The sequence below is a fragment of the Anabas testudineus genome, chromosome 6 (assembly GCF_900324465.2).
Source record: "Anabas testudineus chromosome 6, fAnaTes1.2, whole genome shotgun sequence".
NCBI lineage: Eukaryota > Metazoa > Chordata > Actinopteri > Anabantiformes > Anabantidae > Anabas > Anabas testudineus.
In genome coordinates, this window is record NC_046615.1 from 21,343,350 (window position 1) to 21,361,197 (window position 17,848).

A 17,848-nucleotide genomic window follows, 5' to 3' on the forward strand; every position below is an offset into this window, starting at 1 on the left:
AAAGAACAAAATATATGCAGCACAAGAAATCCCTTAGATAAATTAGAGTGGGCGAGCGGACTCTGAAAGAGCCTTTTCTGAGGCCTGATGAGCCACCTGTCACCTTAGAGGTGACATGAAACCACTATGTGGCAGGAAGCAGTCGAATACTGTCACCAAGCAGCAGGTAGAGAGTTCCCCTCGGTAGGAGACTAATGGGAGAGGAGCAGTGCATCTGCACTGCATTGGTGTGCTTGAATAACTATTGACAAAGACAAGAACTCAACTGAAGAGCTGTACAGTATAGTGAAGTTCCAACACACCCAACATCGCTAATTTAGGATTTTGACAGTTACAGAAAGTTTAAAATATAATCATGTAATCAAAGAGATGACCCTCTCCTTTCTATTATTTCCTTCTCAGTAGAATCTTACTCCCAGCTTCACTAATAACTGGAATTATAATATTGGTCTTAAGCTTCTGCATCAAACTACTACTACAACTGCAGGAGGCCTGATCAAGTTTTGACAAACCCTCAAATTGTTCATTTCCCTTCTATGAGAAGACAATTTCAATGACTCCCTACGACAAACAAGTTCCTTTTAGGATTAACAGTTCTCAGAAAGTGCTTCCAAAAATAGAAAGTAAATAGAAAACAGACACACCAGTGTCAGAGTTGTGTAGTAGTACTGTGCATGGCCATTACAAGAAATGAATGGACACCTGCTGCTTCAGTGTCAAGAACTATCACTCTGTCCAGTGGGTGAGACAGACTGGAAAAACCTCGCTTTATTTCACACCAAATTTGCAAAATAGCACTTTTTTTTTTGTGCATTTGTGACTTTGCTGCTACAGAGTTTCTGTTGATGTATGAGGAAACGTGAACAGAATTTACATGTAAATATAGAAAAAATGGGAATGATGCACGAACTAGCAAATAAAAATGAAGTTTGATAAATTGTCTTTATCTATCAAATGCTAAGCGACCACACTACAAGCTTTTCCCATCCCAAGTTGTACTTGTGACTAATCAAGTGGTTGAAGGCTGAGTCAACAATGTACATGTCACTACTGTCTCTAGATGTGTGTTGCCTGCTTCAATATCTGTGATTGGTTGGTGATGCTAACACCTTTCTGGTTACAATTCCAATTCCTGATATTCCTAAAACCCTAACAGTGGTGTTAATAATTTTACTGCTATTTTATTGTTTTCTCTAATTCACCCCATGGGAATGTGGGTGGGTCTGATGAACTACAGCTGGTGCTACCTGATTTGCTCAGTTGAGCTAATTGCTGAGCTGTGATTGGTCACGGATGACAACTGTGGTAAATATAACCAGGTGGACTTCTCTACCCAGTGCCTACTGACTGATCGATCTAAAAACATGTGTTTGAGTCTTTGCTCAATAATAGATGTTGTGTCCTGTGGAAATCATGCTGTCTACAGCTCTTTATAAATTAAAATTTCCTTAGTTCATTGTGTAAGAGGCCACATCTGTTTCTTTTCTAATTTTAGAAAACAGTGTTAGGTGAATTTATGTTGAGTTTGCACTTATCTTTAATTAAATTAATTAATTTCTATTTTTAACTTTAGGTCTTTATGTATTTTTATCTGTTTTCCATTCCCCTTTTAACAGAACTGGAGCAAGTGAACAACAGCAAAGAACCTCAAAGGAAAACATGTCTGCAAAGTTCCTGAGTTCCTAAAGAGGTTCCTGAAAATCCCCTGCACCTTTTAAAGACTAAATGTGTCTTCACCTATCAGCCACAACATTAATCCCAGCTGGTGCTTATCATGTTGTGTTGGATAGGCATGACCATGTGCAGTCTGTAGCTTTGCAGCCCCACACGCAGCACACAGCGAGGCACTGGGTGCATCTCAACATTAAAACCAGCAGCTGAACTGCGTATATGCAGCAGGGAATTACCAGCCTGGTAAATTATGCAGCCTGTGTGCTGAAATTGACAAAGTTAATGGATGTTTTTTTTTTCTCCAAGTAATTAGTATACTGTAGAAGTGCTAACAGAAATATGTCCTTTTGAAGCACACTATGCATGGGTGGTTGAGGAGCAAATCAGCCTGAGTCGAGAGGTTCTCCGTTTGAGCTACAGTAAGACCATGATGACCTCTAGATTGAAACAATATCCTGGGGAGTCAAACCCATTAAGCACAGTAACTGTACTGGAGTAAGCCCTGCACTGAGAATCCATCTCCCTAGATTAGCCGACAGAAAACAGGCCACCGACTGGAGCCTGCCTCAGTAGAGTGATGCCTGTGATGCCTCGAAGCAGCCTCGACGATGTAATCCCATTTGTCCTCCAAAGACTGGAGTTGTGCCTCCTTGGACGTATTCTTACAAACAAACAAACCAAAACAAACAAAAAAACCACAGTAAGAACACACACACCTTCCCACCAAAGCAGGCTGGTGCAGAGATTCCAGAAAGGAAATTGGATAAGACAAGAATGAACCAACAATTATACAACGAAAGTGCTTTTCTTTTATGAGCTGTACCAAAGTCTGACACGTCCCTTTCATGTGTGATTTGCATTTGAAGGATTGTATAAACAAGTACTGTTTTCCAGTCAAGACTAAAATCAGCCCCATTATAACTCTGTCAAGTCAAATCAGTCAACTAAATGATTCTGATATGAACGTTTCTTTTTTTGTGTATCTGTAAATTGGTTACTGCAAAGTTTCTAGTGAACCTTAAAGGTAAATAGAACATATAAATGCAGGAGACATATTAGAAATTGGAATTTTTAGCTTGTCATATCATATCTTTGCCGCTTTACGCCAAGCACTACAGAGGATTTACAGGTGTTGGACTTATTATATTTTTCTGTAGTTGTGTGTTATTATTAAATAGATGAAACGGGGACTGTGTTGTTGTGGACAGCCTCATGGATTGACAGCAGAATGTTTCCTCCCTGTCTTAAAATAACAACACAGACTCCAACTCCGGTATTTTCCTTTAATGGTCGAACTGTGTCTGTCTGTAAATGATACCAAGCAATACCTCTGCCTCTGTTTGTTGTTGAGCAGTTGTGGCCCATGTTTGTCTCTAAGTGCTGAGTATATTTACCCTCTATCCAGTGCTATGCTTTGTTGCACCCTGTGAAACAAGGCAGAATTCAATTACATGGTGGCCGAAGCCCTGACAAGAGCTCACTCTTGTTTCAATCACCCCACAGGTGGATATGGGGATGAGGAGAAGTGGCGCTCCGGTCACCATACCGTGGTCCACCAGAGGGCAACGAGGCATGAGGAGGCACTCAGAAGGTGGTGGTCAGTGGCATGGAAGGATGCGCTGGGGTAAAAACCCTGCTCATCAAGTAAGAGCCTAGCTCAGTTAAGAGAGGAAGAAGTTTATTTTGAAACTCTGGAGACACAAAATATAAAGATTACAAGAAGAGTAAGAACTGTAGTTGATGGGAAATGGAAAGAAACGTTGGGACGCGCATGTTTTAGTTTCTACATAAACTAAATATGATGTTACAATGGTCCACTGCTCAAAATGGAGACAGAGCAACATTTGTTTCAGAGTTTCATTCCAAGGTTTAATGTCTTTTTATTATTGCTTTTTTTCTGTTTCAAACATTCTACAGTCTGTGAGCGCTTTGGGGAACTGTGAGTCATAACATGTGTACACTACAGCCATCACACTGATGGTCCTCTCCAAGGACTCAGCCCGTGCCCAGAGCAGATGAAAAGACTCCAATAAAACAAACACCATCAATCATCATGATTGTCACACTTTTCATTGAGTTCATAATTTCCCTGTGAACACGGCTGTGGACCCACAGACGCAAAGACAATTTAGGGCAGTAATCAACCATGTTATGAGTTCACATCGATAATTAATGGGTGAAGATAGGAGTAGGAGGATATCACAAGAGCGGAGCAAACCTTGTTTGTGAAGCCCCATGTATTTCCCCTTTTTCCTCACAATAATGTGATATGTTTGCTCTGTATTCCTCAGGGCTTGACTGTCTTCAGTGATTGAACGCTGCCTTGTCCTGGAGGAGGCCAGATCATTTAACTGCTATTCTCTTCTGTGCCCTATGGGAACACTTTTTTGTGTGTGTCCTGTCTACCTCATTGTGTATAGGGCTCGTAAATGATATTTATGGGTAAGGCCTACAGAGGGATGTTGTGATGATAACACAAACATACAGCACGCTGCAGAGTGACAGTGAGAAATATGGCAGGGAATTAAGTCAAGATTGCAGTTTTAAGAGGGTCAAGTCTACGAGGGAGGCGACGCTCATCAAAGCTGATGAGGAAGTGTCAACATGACCAAGATTTTAACCTCACCTTAGCACAGCCTACCTACCTGTACTACTTAACTGCTACAGAGACTGCAATTTCGAGACTGTAAGAATATAGTTTGTGGAGCTCACTTTCTAAATTAGTCATAGTAAAAACAGGTGCACATGATTTGAGCCATGAGAAATATGTGACTGAAGTAAACTCTTGTTCAGTAAATTACTTTCTATTGAAGTCGATGCATGGGCGACCATACATGATCTTCAGTGGTAACACACACACACACCCTAAATTAAATCCTGTGTTATTATGTATTCTGTGAAAGCTCGGTTTCAGTGTAGGTCACCCTGCGGTATCCCGAGCAGATGGTAGGTTCTGCTTAGGTGACGCTGAGAAGATAAAAGGGTCTGTGAGCAGTAGGAGAGCAGGTTGCAGCCTGCTGTGAAGTTATAGCTTCGGTATGAAGCTGTTTTTGTTGCTCTATCTGGGGTTGTTTCCTTTTTTCATTAACACTTTTTAACCCTCACCCAGCTGAGATTCCTGTCCACAGGCTTGTTTTTCAACATGTCCTTTAAGTTTAAATGTGTTTTTGCACCCACTGTACTTTAAATGGAGTTGCAGCACTACAGCAATAAAACAAACATATGACTTCATGACACCAGTTCTGACTAAAATAATATTAGGTAGCATGGAGAGATAACAAGTGTTGCAACAATTAGTCTAATTAGTATATAACCTATATACCTATAGACATTTTTCAAAAAAACGGAAAAAGATATTTGTTGCTTAGAGTTTGCACTGAGCCTTTTTGACATTGATCTTTTGCAATACTTTGATGAATATCTTTCTTGGAGGTCTACATGAATACACTGATGTACAACCATACTCTAAAATGCATCAGCTGCTATATTTTATGTAAGTTCATGGCACTGACTTTCAGACTGCTACACTACTGTATAATACTGCTTTGGGACAGCAGGGACTTCAGTAGCCTTTGCTGTGGCTAAGCTCCCAAACACATGCCCCTGCCTTGAAAAATTGGAAACAGAATTTCAGGTTCATCCAGCCTGATCAGATACAAGTGCTGCTTTCTACTTATTGTGTGAATCACATATGTTTTTGTTTAGACTAGTTTGAACAAATATTTGATCCATCAGCAATTCTCCCAAGGCTTAATAAAAAAAGAACAAAGACTATAATAGGTGTTGTCATCACACTGCATAGCCTGCAGCTCTACCACTGCCTAACGTCTGGAGACTGAGCATTTTCTACTCTTATTTTGTTTAGTAAAAAGATTTAAAACTAAAAAAACGATCCAGGATGACACCAGCAAGCAATCAGAATGCAGAGAGCACAATCCAAGCGGTGGACCAACTCTTTGTGTGCTAGCATATAGAAAGGCAGAGCTAAATGTAGCACAGCGACCTGGGGTCAAATTGAAGTTAACATTATAGTAGGTAATGCTGCATATGCTCTGTACATCACTGGTGCCATTTTGGTTTTTCAGAGTAATTGCCACATTCAGAGTCACCCCTTTTAAAATATGTCATTCACATTGGAGTTCTCTCAGGGAATGAACTGGCACGAATTTTTATGGGAAACCATACTGGCATTGGCCACTGGAAAAACATTTCATTCCAGTTATTTAATGGCAAATGCATTCTGTTTATAGCACATAAAATCCCTCAAACACTAGAACTGTTTACTGCATATTACTGACACACCTCTGTATTCTGCCTATCCTTTCCCCCTCCAATCTCCTCTTTGCCTTCTCTTTCTATTTGTCTATCAGTGCTTGGCTCTGGTCACTGAATATTAGGTCCGGGCACAGGCTAATCGTGCATCCCACAGGCTCAGTAGGACTCCAGCAATCTGAGAGCAGTACATTACCCCGGTGTGGCACAGCAGCCTAAATGCCATGTCTGCAGAGAGTGAGAAACCACTGGCATTTGGCCCATCGTCTGCTTTTAGCAGGTTTTTGGCTCTGTTAAATCATTTTGCACCACTAATGATGTCCTTTCGCATGCCACAATCCATCCAAGATCTTCTGGAAAGCTATAGGTTGTGTGCATGTGTGGAAGTTATGAATAACCTAGCTGCAAAAGAATAGGTCCATAATTTCCTTTTTTGAGCTGTGGCAAAGGTTCCACAGGGAGACCTGTAGGTAAAGCTTTCAAATCAGACATGAATTTTCACTAAAAACACAAATGTGCAGAAGCAGGACTGCATTAAATTTTGATGAACTAGGTAATGAAATATGAAAGCACTGGTAAAATGGATGTTAATAGTTTGCCTATGGGTGGATGAAGCCTGTAAGCGAGTGAACCTCCCTCCTGCTAAAATTACTTATTAAAAGTGTGTGTGTGTGTGTGTGTGTGTGTGTGTGTGTGTGTGTGTGTGTGTGTGTGTGTGTGTGTGTGTGTGTGTGTGTGTGTGTGTGTGTGTGTGTGTGATGAAACCAAACTGGATCTTTACAATTTGCACAGAATGCAACAGATTGATTAGTAAAAAGTTTTGCACACTAATGTCGAGTCATTATCCACCATATTATTAAAGAATTTACTTTATAATTTTATATTAAATAAAAATCCCCAAATTTCCATTCCAAACTATGATCCACAGATTCAACAATCACTAAAGACTTAAATTATAATTTATTTTTTTTTAAGTCTGTGAATTTACAATGATTCTTCCCTGAAAAACAGGAACTGTCCATGGTCCTGAACTCTAAAGACTCCATATCTTCTATTTCAAGGTGTCTTGTTAAAATGAGTCTGAGCTCACATTAGAATTCATTTAATGGAATCATATGGACTCTAATCAATTATTATTATTATTTTATTATTATTTATTTCTGAGCTGTAGTTAGCGTCCATTCCAATAGCATCAGCATCTTAATGCAATATTTGATTAAGCATGTCTTTTAGCTTTAGCAGACAGCACTACTGCTGTACATGCAGGAACTATCCAAGGTGCTTAACCCTTGAAGCTGGTAAATAAATGTTGTGTATATATTCTGTAAATAAAGAAATGAATTAGAGTTCAAAAATGTATAATTCAACACATAAATTCATTTTATTAAAATGTAAACTGTATGCTATATAACTTAATGCTTTAATTTTAATTACATGGGGGTCAATTTACTGATTGATATTTTAGATTTTTGTGATTTTATTTGCATATTTCAGCACAGTGCATATTTGTAGTTAGGTCCATACTTTAAATTCTGTACAGTGATTATGCCTGAAGCCCCACTTTCCCCTACTAACCCTTTCCTCTCACAGAGTTGTTACCTATTTATGTGGACAAGAAAGATTGAAGAAAACAGGGCCACTCTGAATGTGAGCTACATGTCACAAAAATAACCCGTCCATCCATATTCTATATTCTTATCATGTGCAGGGATTTGGGGTTCATTTCCTAGCATGCACTGTAGAAGGTTACAGCCTGGATAGGTACAGCAGGTAGTTCATAACACAATGAACACCGACAGACAATCACACTGACACCAATTTAGTCTCTCCAGTTCAACTAAACCTGCACCCAGCAGGAATCCACATGGACACAGTGAGTCAATGCAAATTCCACAAAGAACCTGTCCAGCATCGTAGAAACGAGGCGCTCCAGAGTCCTAAGCACTGAGCTGCTGTGCTGCCCGTTTAATTATTTTTGGGAAGGATGTGCCGTGTTTGTGATCCTTTTAGAAGCATATGTCCCCACTATTTCAGGAAATCAATTCAACAGCAGCGATATTACTACAACTAGTTCAGTAAATACTCTTATGGGCACTTGAACAAGAATTAAAATCTAATAGTATAAGAGATGGTCTGACTTAAAAAAAAAAGCATTGTTCAATACAGGCCTAATATTCTAACCCACTCTGAGTGCAGAGATGTTGAGAGATGAATAACATGTTTGTGTTGCTCTTTTGAGAGTGACAAGAGAAAGGCGGAACTTGAAAAGAGGCTGGGAGTGCTAATGAGCCTTATTTTAAGAACAGAACGCAGCCATGAATATTTAACAGCTTGTCTCCTTGATGAACCACCCAAATAAAAAAGTCTGAATTCACCATTCTGAGTGAAAAATGGTCTTTGTGAAGCTGCCTTTGCCAAGACGCTTCTGTACAATAATTCTGCACAATGTTTATGATTGCTATAAAATAAAACCTCTGATTTATTTTTATTCTTTGTAATATTTCAAGAGTGCTGAATTGAAGCCTTTTGTAATAGAACTATAGCAGCAGTTCACACATACACATCTATGTAAATGTATATACATCTTTGCAGCCTGCATGTGGAAGAGTAAGTTCTTATAAACAATTCCTTATTTATTAAATGAATCAACTCTGTTTCCATCTTCATTTGTCCCTAATGAATAAATGACGACACTTCAGTTATTCACTCATTTGTGAATAATGATTCATGCTCAAACTTTCTCCACATATCTAAAGAAGGCAAGTGTCAAGGTAGTTGGCAAAAGATCCTGCAAGTTGCTAAGTCCCATGGACTCAGTTTGTTGCTAGGCAACAGCAAGGGCACCAGTCCTATTTTCAGGAAAACAACTTCACTGTCCAAAATAAATAAAGATAGAAGGAACACACCATGAACCTCTTGAGCAGGGTTAAGTCGCTGGGAATAACACTCAAACAAACATCAAGTGCCGGGACAAAGGCCAAAGAGTTGTTGATGTTTGGTAATTACACCCTTTACTCTCAGGACACAAAGAAACGTACAGCGTATATAAACCATTTCCAGAAGGTGTGCCGAGTGAGAGCTGCTAAATTGTATCTTACCAACTCCTAATTAAGATGAAATTGTGACCTCGTTAGTTGAATGTTGCACTGTGTACAGAGAAATATATTAAATTCTGTTTTCTTAAAATGAGTAGATGTTATATTTGTGGACACTTGAGAGATGAAAAATGAATGTAAACGCTCTATATGGACTTTGTCTTTCTTTTTTTTTTTTTAAAGAAAATGTGTGCAAACACCCTCAGAACAGATCAAAAGGCTACTAGACTACTAACAACAGTAAATAGGACTCCTTCTCATAGACGGCTGGCTTTATCTCATTAAGGCAGGCAAGAAAAGGGGTGGAAAGCTCTTGTTCCAAAGGGAAATGAAACAGTTTTGCCTGTATTTGCTTTGTTATTTAGCTAGAACAGCTCAAATTAATTACTCTCATCTTCCTCACTCTATTCATTATTCTAGCTGTAAACACATTAGTCAAATGAAATGTCTCAGAGCACACCTGGCTTTCTTATCTTTTGTGCTGTAGACGACAGGGTAGTTCAGCTTCCCAACGTGCTGCAAGCAGAGTATTAAAGAAACCCAGTGCCATTTATGGGATATGGTACCTGCCGCCTCCTCTACCGATAGCTGCCTCCCAGGAAGCCTTAATGTATGAGATTTGTCAGTGTCAATTTCCCAGCTAATCTCTCTGGTCCACCTCACTGCTGCCTGTGCCGCCCATTCATTCTGGTGCTCTGTCTCTACCTGCTCACACTATCCCAAGTAGGATACAAAGCAAAACGAGAAGCCGAGGGAAAGAGAGAAGCACCTGTGCCAGTCGACGCTGCAGTGTGACTCTGCATTAGCAACCAGCAGAGATGATCAGACAGCCTGACAAAGGGTCTAAGTTTTACTTCAGTCAAAAACTAAATGACCAAACATTACGTTTTAATTAATATATACATATACATATGACTCCAGAGGCTTTTCTTCGATCACACATGTTTAATCAAAATGTATCCAGATTGTTTTTCAAAGATAGATTTTATAAACATTTAGTTTAGTATAGATTTGGACAATATGGATTCCTGCTGCATTCTCGGCACAGAAAATATAAGTAAAGAGTAGTGTGGAGAAAATACAAATGACTTGTTGAATAATTAACACACTAAGAACTAACACCGGATTTCTTTTTTGTACCTGGGTGGGAAGCCAGTGAAGGATCACGTCATTTCAAAAACCTACATGTATACCTGGTTGAAAACATCCACATTAGTGATAAAATGGCATAATGCAATGTGGTGAGGGAAAGTATGTGCACGACATACATGAGTAGAACTGTAACGAAGCAATTTAGGGAAGTATATTGATACTCAATAGAGAAAGAAAAGCTTTTTGTAAATAAATAAATATTCCTTGTGAATTATTATTGTGTTATTATAACAGTGTCAACATCCGGCATTATTCAAGAATAGAGGAAGCATTTATTTCAGCACCAGACTAGAATTTGGCAGGCAGAGGTGTAATTTGCCTTAAGTTCTGCAGTGAGCAAAATGCAAATTTAGGCAACATTATGAAAGCCCATGTTCTGTGCTCATTATTGTTAGACGCTGGCACAGTGGAAAGCCTTTTGGCCAATATCATTACAACATAAGTTAATTAAAATAATACTGCAAAAACTAAAAAGAGACCTTGACTTCATGCTGCAGAGGATTCCATTCAAACTCCACCAATGAAAGAGACTGGAACTTTATTTTGAATTTTTTTTGTCATTGTTTGTTTTTTAGATTTTGGTTGGTGACACCATTTGTTTGGTTTGTTTCCTGCTGTGTTGTTGTCCATCAGAAGAAATAAACACAGCATTACAGCAACTCTCATATTTAAACACTGCACTAAAACCTTGTTAATATTTCTGTGTATTTAATTACATTTTAGTTTTATATATGATTTATTTAGATCCAGATTTTGTTTATTATTTGTTTTGTTACTGAGATAGTAGATGCTACTTTGATGCTCTCAGTAGATATGAACCTACCCACTGCCTGGTCTGCTCAGCTTAGCTTAGCTTAACTTATCAAAAATATTGGAATGGGAAAACAACCTACTTAGCTTACGTCGTTAAACATTATTGAACTATTGTCACAGTGTTGTACAAATTAGACAAACGAGGTAATGTATAAATGCATGAGCTATAGAGATGTGTTTAGGTGTATTATCTGTTTGTTTCAGTTTTTGTTATGCTAAGCTAATGTCTGCTTTCAAAATTATTTTATATATTTTTATATATTATATTTAACCAAAAGAGCTTTCATCAATATTAGCAAACTCCCAAAATGTTGAATTTTATTTCAGCATTACAGTTTGTGGTTCCATTTAGCAGTGATTGATTGGACTTGGTGTGTGTGTAGTGTGCGTGTTGCATTTTGTTTTTACTCTCACCTTGACATTAATAATTTATCTGGCTGCAGCCCATTAAGATCTGCACAGACTGGAGCTTCAGAGGTCCAGGCTCACTGCAGTTTGTCAGCTACAAAATACAAAGAACACACAAAGTCAAAGAAATGTAAAAAGCACATATCTCACAATCTTACACACATAATATTAGGAATGACTTGGAGTGGAATCGTACTGTATAAAGGTAAAATAGCTTTTCTGTATAATGTTACATCCATTTGTCATATTTTGATGAATCTTGTTACTGAAAAAATGATCTATTAATATTGTTACAGCATTAAAACACCCGTTATCACTGAAACGCATTCATTAGCCAGCATGGTAAGATCTTAAAGATGCTAAAGGTTAAACAAGGTGGAACAGATACATCTTTCACTCTGTTCTTTGGCTCATTCTTTCATATTTGAATGTTAGAATATCTCGCACGTCCGAACTTGATTGTTGAATGCTGAACTGAAATGAGACTTTGATGGCCATTTTTCTTATCTCCATATTCCTATATGGGTTATTAAGGTCCAGTGCTCTGAATAATACCTGACCTGTCAATCTGATTCCTTCAGCTGAAGACAAATTGTGATTAGAGTAACTTCAATTTATCAACCACTCATCCAGAATGCACAGTAATGTCCTTTCTCAGAAATGTATGGCTGTCATGTGTCCAAAACCACCAAAACCCCTTAAAGAGAAGTGTTTCTGGCAGCTCTGCTTTATACAGCAATTTTAAAATCTCCCAGTATGGTGCATTGATTTATTTCTCACTAAGCATAAGGCCATCAGTTTGCTGCATATGACATTATGGCTCATTCAAGGCTGTCTGGGGAGAAATTATCATGCTCGATGATGTCGATGAGTTAAACCCATAGAACAGATGCATGCCTGATGTAGAATTCAAAGCACAATGAACCATTTTTCTTCAAAGAACGGTGGACTCCCCGGAGAAAGACAGCGCACAGCCCCATTCTGTACAATTCTGGAAATATTCCAGAGGAATCAATTAAGTGCGGATTTTAATCACATTGTCCAAGGTGTGTTGTTGTACATTAAGTGTGACAATGCTGAATATACTATAAAAAAATGATTCCTTCACTGAATAAACTCAGATGTATAAGCTGCAGCATGTTGGCAATCTTTAGAAAAGTGTTGGACTGGGACAAACAAAATGTTCTTTACGGAAAGTGCATATTAAAAATGGTAAATTTCCAAGTGCATATGTGTTTCCACATTTACACTTCATTGTTGATTCGGTCATAACAGCTTTGTGTTATACATTACCATATTAAAATGCCACTAAAGTGCTGTGGGAATCATTCTAATGGGCAAAACAACAGTTTCCCGGTAAATGTCCCGAGCCACGTCCAAACTAACGCAACAATAGGACTGGACTGCAGTAATAAACCAAATGCAGGCCTAATAGCTGACCCTGGAGACTTGATTATGCCATTTGTGTAACTCATTACAGCAACGTTGACAGTAAAAGCCATCATAGCGACAAAACTTCAGCATAATGACTCTCTGTGACTGAGAACAACATGTAAACTAAATGTGAGAAAAGCCACAAACAGCAGACAAAACACTCTGGAATCATTTCAGTTGCAGTCCAAGTCATTTTCATGCAGTGTATAAATTAACATTTAGCTCAGAAAAGGTCATTTTTGCCCTTTCAAACTGCAGCGTTTGTCACTGGGACAAGCCAAATGTGCTTTACACTTTTCACTTCCCATAATAAAAAGCAAATATCTGCATGTATTTAGGAAACAGTGGATTGAAACTTGTCTTAGGGAACTTTTTATCTATTTTTTGAGGGTGTTCTCTTCTCACAATTCCTTCATATGACAGTTCTATACATACACACACTGTAAACCTGTCAGGTGTTGGCATAATAAAGGGAGGAACATTAACGCAGCATGCTTCAAACTCATTCTTAATTCCTGCTCTCCCTAAAATGGGATAAATTATTATCAGTGTTATCGTAAACAGAAGTACAAATCCCTGCTGTTATCTCAGTCATACTGAGAGACTTCTACTGTTTCGCAGTCATTTCCATTCCACAGCCAGTATTTGCATTTGTTTGATTTCCAGCAGCAGTGTGCGATGCCTCTTTGTGCAACAATAGAGACACAAATAAATTAAGATCCATCCTTCCTGGTAGAGATTATTTATCTCCCTCCTCAAGCTGTCTGAACTTCTAAAATACAGCATCAACTTATTCATTGCTATTCCCATACCTGTCACCCACTGCCTTGACAGCAGCGATTACATTCAGCTGTGTGCCTGTGTATGTTTTTGTAATATGCCAGTCTTATACAACAGCTAATAAAGAATTTGTTTAGCGTACTTTGCTGTGCCGATGCTGGATGAAATCATTGTAATGTAATGCATGCCTATAGCTATAGCCCCACTGCTAATCCTTCTGCAGAAAATCAATTTTTTCACATTGGCTTTGGCTGCCCTTAGGAAGACAAATCACAAAAGTAGTCAAACCAGCGATCAGAATCAAACAGACTGGAATCAGATGAAGCAGAGAGTGTAATGCCTCATGCACAATCAGTAACAAGTCACTGCTAGAATAAGAACATGCCATTTCATCCTCATCAGCCTCTTAAAAAGACAAACATTATATAATTAGGATGATTAAGATGAACAGAGACTAAAGGCCAACAGTATTAACATAACTGGAGATAATAAAAGGATTAGGGGTGATTCACTTAGAGAAGCTAATGGCATTTCAAAATAGAAAACACGAATTCATTAGCAAATCTGATTGATAGCTGAATATAGCAGAGTTTAAAAGAAAAAGAAAAGAAGCTAGTGATGGATGAATGAGCTGAACAACAGGTTCACATGTCCACTAGAAAAGACCAGAAGTGTCAGTTATGGTGTCACAAGCTCAGGTGCAACAAGGAAAAAAGAGCACCTTTAGGAAAAGACAGAGCAGATCTGCAGTGAGCAGATGAGCACTGACCCAATCTGACCCACTTCTCCCTGATTTATGGTTTATGGTCCCACAGCAGACACAGCTTTGTTCTGGGGGGTCATAAATCTCCCGCACCTTGGAGCCGATCAGCTGACCCTCCAATCCTGGCAGCCACCCTCCTTCCACAGTCCCGTCCGCCGTCTGCAGCCGAGCTCTCAACACAAAGCAGAAATCACCCGAGCCACAAGCGCAGGCAGTTAATCACCATGAGCAGACAATAGTATGAAATAGAGCCAAGCAGGCGATTCATCGCAACTGCTGAAGCACTCAAATGGGACAGCTGAGGTTTACCTGTTTGGTAACCTCTGCTCCGCTCCGAGCGCGGGGAGTGTTTCCTAAAAAGTGAAATGAAGTTCTCACTGTTTGAGAATAAGCCAGAGGGAGTGCAAGTAGAAAGAGTGAGCTGTGAGGATGTGAAGACACCTCACAAACCAAAAAACAACACATTGACATAGCTTAGTATTAATGCCCCCAGCCATATTTAAAGGGCTAAATGTCAGACTAATTATGAGCGACGTTAATTGGTGTGATGAACAGACTGGTGAAGGTCTAAGAAGTTGGATCATCACACAGGCAAACAGTGCACAGAGCCCAGCTCAGCAATTTAACGGCTGCAGCCAGGAAAACACTGCACGTCTGAAATGACTTACTTACAGACACAGTGACACATCTCACTGTCAGCGTCAAGAGAAAATAAAAAAAGGAAAAGATGGAAAAGGAGAAGCAGAGGGCAGAAAACGGGGCTTTTAATTTGAAAGGGAGGAGAGAAACAGCATGAGTGAAACACATCCATAGAGGAGTGAGACACACGTATGGAGCAGCAAGCTACTCTATGAATCAAACCGCCGGAAAGTGCTGGAGGAACGCGTCGCCTCTCGCAGCAGCACTGTCAGAAAGAAGAAGGAAAAAATAAAAATCAGCACACTCACCTGCCTAAAGCATGTAAACGCATCCCTGCACTGAGTCCTTTCACTGCTGATGCTCTGCGCACGCTACCAGTCTAAATGATCCAGGCTAAATGATCTCCATGACTCATACGGGAGCAGATAATTGGCTCTCAGAAAAGTGGGATAAACACTCGTTGTAAAGGCAGTGAGTAGCCTGGTCATGAGGAGTTATTTATTTATTTTTGTCTTCCCACTCCCGAGCATTGATGTTCTATTACTCTCTTTCTTCGCCGTCCTCTTCCCTATTTCTCATCCATTGTCTCTCATGAGGCGGCCGCCCCCCCCCCCCAGCAATCCCACCCCACCTCCCTCTTTATCCCCAACAGCACAACTCTCCCTGCCAAGGTGCCACTAGGAGTTTCTGCAAACCCTAGTTTCCACCTCCTCCACTCTCCAGGTTTCTTGTCTTAAAGGAACAACGCACGACCACCTGCAAAGTGTCTCATGGTGAAAAGTGCTGCATGGCAAAATTAATTAGTTCAGTGTCTGGAGCAGCAGGACCCACTTCAATAATTCATGAGTGTGTGTATCTGGGGAAAGAGGTGGCCAAAGTAACAGGATATTAAGTAATCTCTGACATTTATCGATCTGTCGCAGCAACAGAGGAGAATGCGGCGACACCAACGGGTCTCCGGTTTAGGGCCTGAAACTGGTACAAATGGACATGTCATATTTTTACAAAAGAGATGAGTAAGCTTGTTAAATAGAGCCGAGATCTGGCCAAAACGTTCTAGTATAAACGTGATGTATCACCACGAAGAGGCTTTAATAATAGTAATGCGTCTGTTTTGGCTTTAAAATGAGCACAGTGAGTCCTGAAAGATCAGAATTTCTGAGTCACCGGCTCTTTAATGCAGCATCTTAGATTTATGGACATTATTCTTTGTGTTATTTTACATCTTTTATAATTATTTCCTGGACAAATTCGTATAACTAACAGATCCTCTCCCCTGCTGTTGCTTCTGTTGTGGCGTCCTGACTCTATGACAATTTAGAGATAATCCCTGAATGTTGAGAGCCAGTAACTGGTTGGTGTCACATTAAATAGTCTCAGTGCTTCAGATTTCACTTCATTTCGTCATTTTCTTCCACCAGAAAGCCTCACAACAATGTTTGATGTAAATAAGACAAATTTTACTTGAACATGCTCAAAAGTGAAACTGAGTCATATTTTCATCTTTCATTACTACTGTTGTAGTAGTATCAGTGTGATATTACACGTGTCCTCTAAATGTGACCTGTGTTATTAAAAGCAGTTCATCCACTATCATAAATATAAAATCTATTTTTTTCTAATTGTTTTCTGCCTTTAACTATTTTCCAACGTTTCCTGTGACTGACCTGCAGACATGCAGTGATTCAGCTCCTCCAGCAGTAATATCCGCACCTCCATATACTGCACCTGTGTTGCCTGAAATTCCACTGATAAATTAGTGACGACAATGAACAGCTTCAGTCGCAGGTGCATCAACTGTGCTATTTGAATTTCCTTCCCAAGGCGCCTTGTACAAATGCTGACTTTTGGAGTTTGCACTTTTGTCAATCTGCGTTTTCAGTGAGCAGATTTTTACGGCTCACTGAGAGCAAACTGTGGGATTGAAAATATCAGGACAGACAGTGGCAAGAAAAAGTATGTGAACCTTTTCTGCATTAATAAAGGTTTTCTGCATTAATTACTCATAAAATGTGATCTGATCTTCATCATCCAGGGGGAATTTTAGCCCATTCTTCCTGCAGAACTGCTTTCGCTCTGTCATATTCTTTGGACGTCTCATGTGTGGCTCTCTTCATTCGTTCCATAGCATCTCTATTGGGTTGAGGTTTGGCCAATTTCTAAAGTCTTTGAAATCACTTTGTAACGCTTTCCAGCTTTATGTAAATCAACAATTCTTGATCGTAGATCCTCTGAAAGCTCCTTTTGGCGAGGCATGACTCACATAAGCGTTTCCTTCTTGTGAGGTTCGTCAGAGTGGTTTCTGTCAGTAGCTCTAGTCCACACCTCCAAGCTAATTTTCACCTGACTCCACCTGACTCCAATTAGCTTTTTAAGTTCATTATTCAAAGGGTTCATGAAAGATCAGAATTGTTTCTGTGTTACCATTTTATACACATTATATTTGTTAATACTCTTGAGTTAGATGAAGATCAGATCACGTTATGAAACATTAATGCATAAACAATGAAATTCCAAAAGATTCACATACTTTTTCTTATCTTTAGTCATTTATTGGTAAACCTGGTGACTCCATCAGAGCAACAGTTTGAAGCAATTATTCATGAATTCATGTTTACTGGAGTCTGTTAGAGTTTGATGAACTGCTTTGTGCACGGTGCTCCGCTGTTCTACATTTAACACCTGCACATTCTGGTGAGGTTTGTCTACAACTCGTGATCTGATTAAAAAAGAGGATGGGCGAGGCCACAGTGACTGAAACCTGTCTGAACAACGACAACTGTTAAGTCTGATCTAATGAAGCTAAATCGGACAAAGACAA

At 39.4% G+C, this 17,848-nt stretch overlaps 1 protein-coding gene across 1 annotated transcript in view; it reads right to left on the reverse strand.

Moving 5' to 3' along the window:
* The window catches only part of LOC113165360 (alpha-1,3-mannosyl-glycoprotein 4-beta-N-acetylglucosaminyltransferase C), an 80,945-nt gene that overhangs the window by 55,944 nt on the left and 7,153 nt on the right, over positions 1 to 17,848 (reverse strand). Inside the window, exon 2 of the mRNA XM_026364781.1 lies at positions 11,418 to 11,505. The gene's annotated coding sequence lies outside the window, so the exon portion shown is untranslated. The remainder of the gene's footprint in view (positions 1 to 11,417; positions 11,506 to 17,848) is intronic.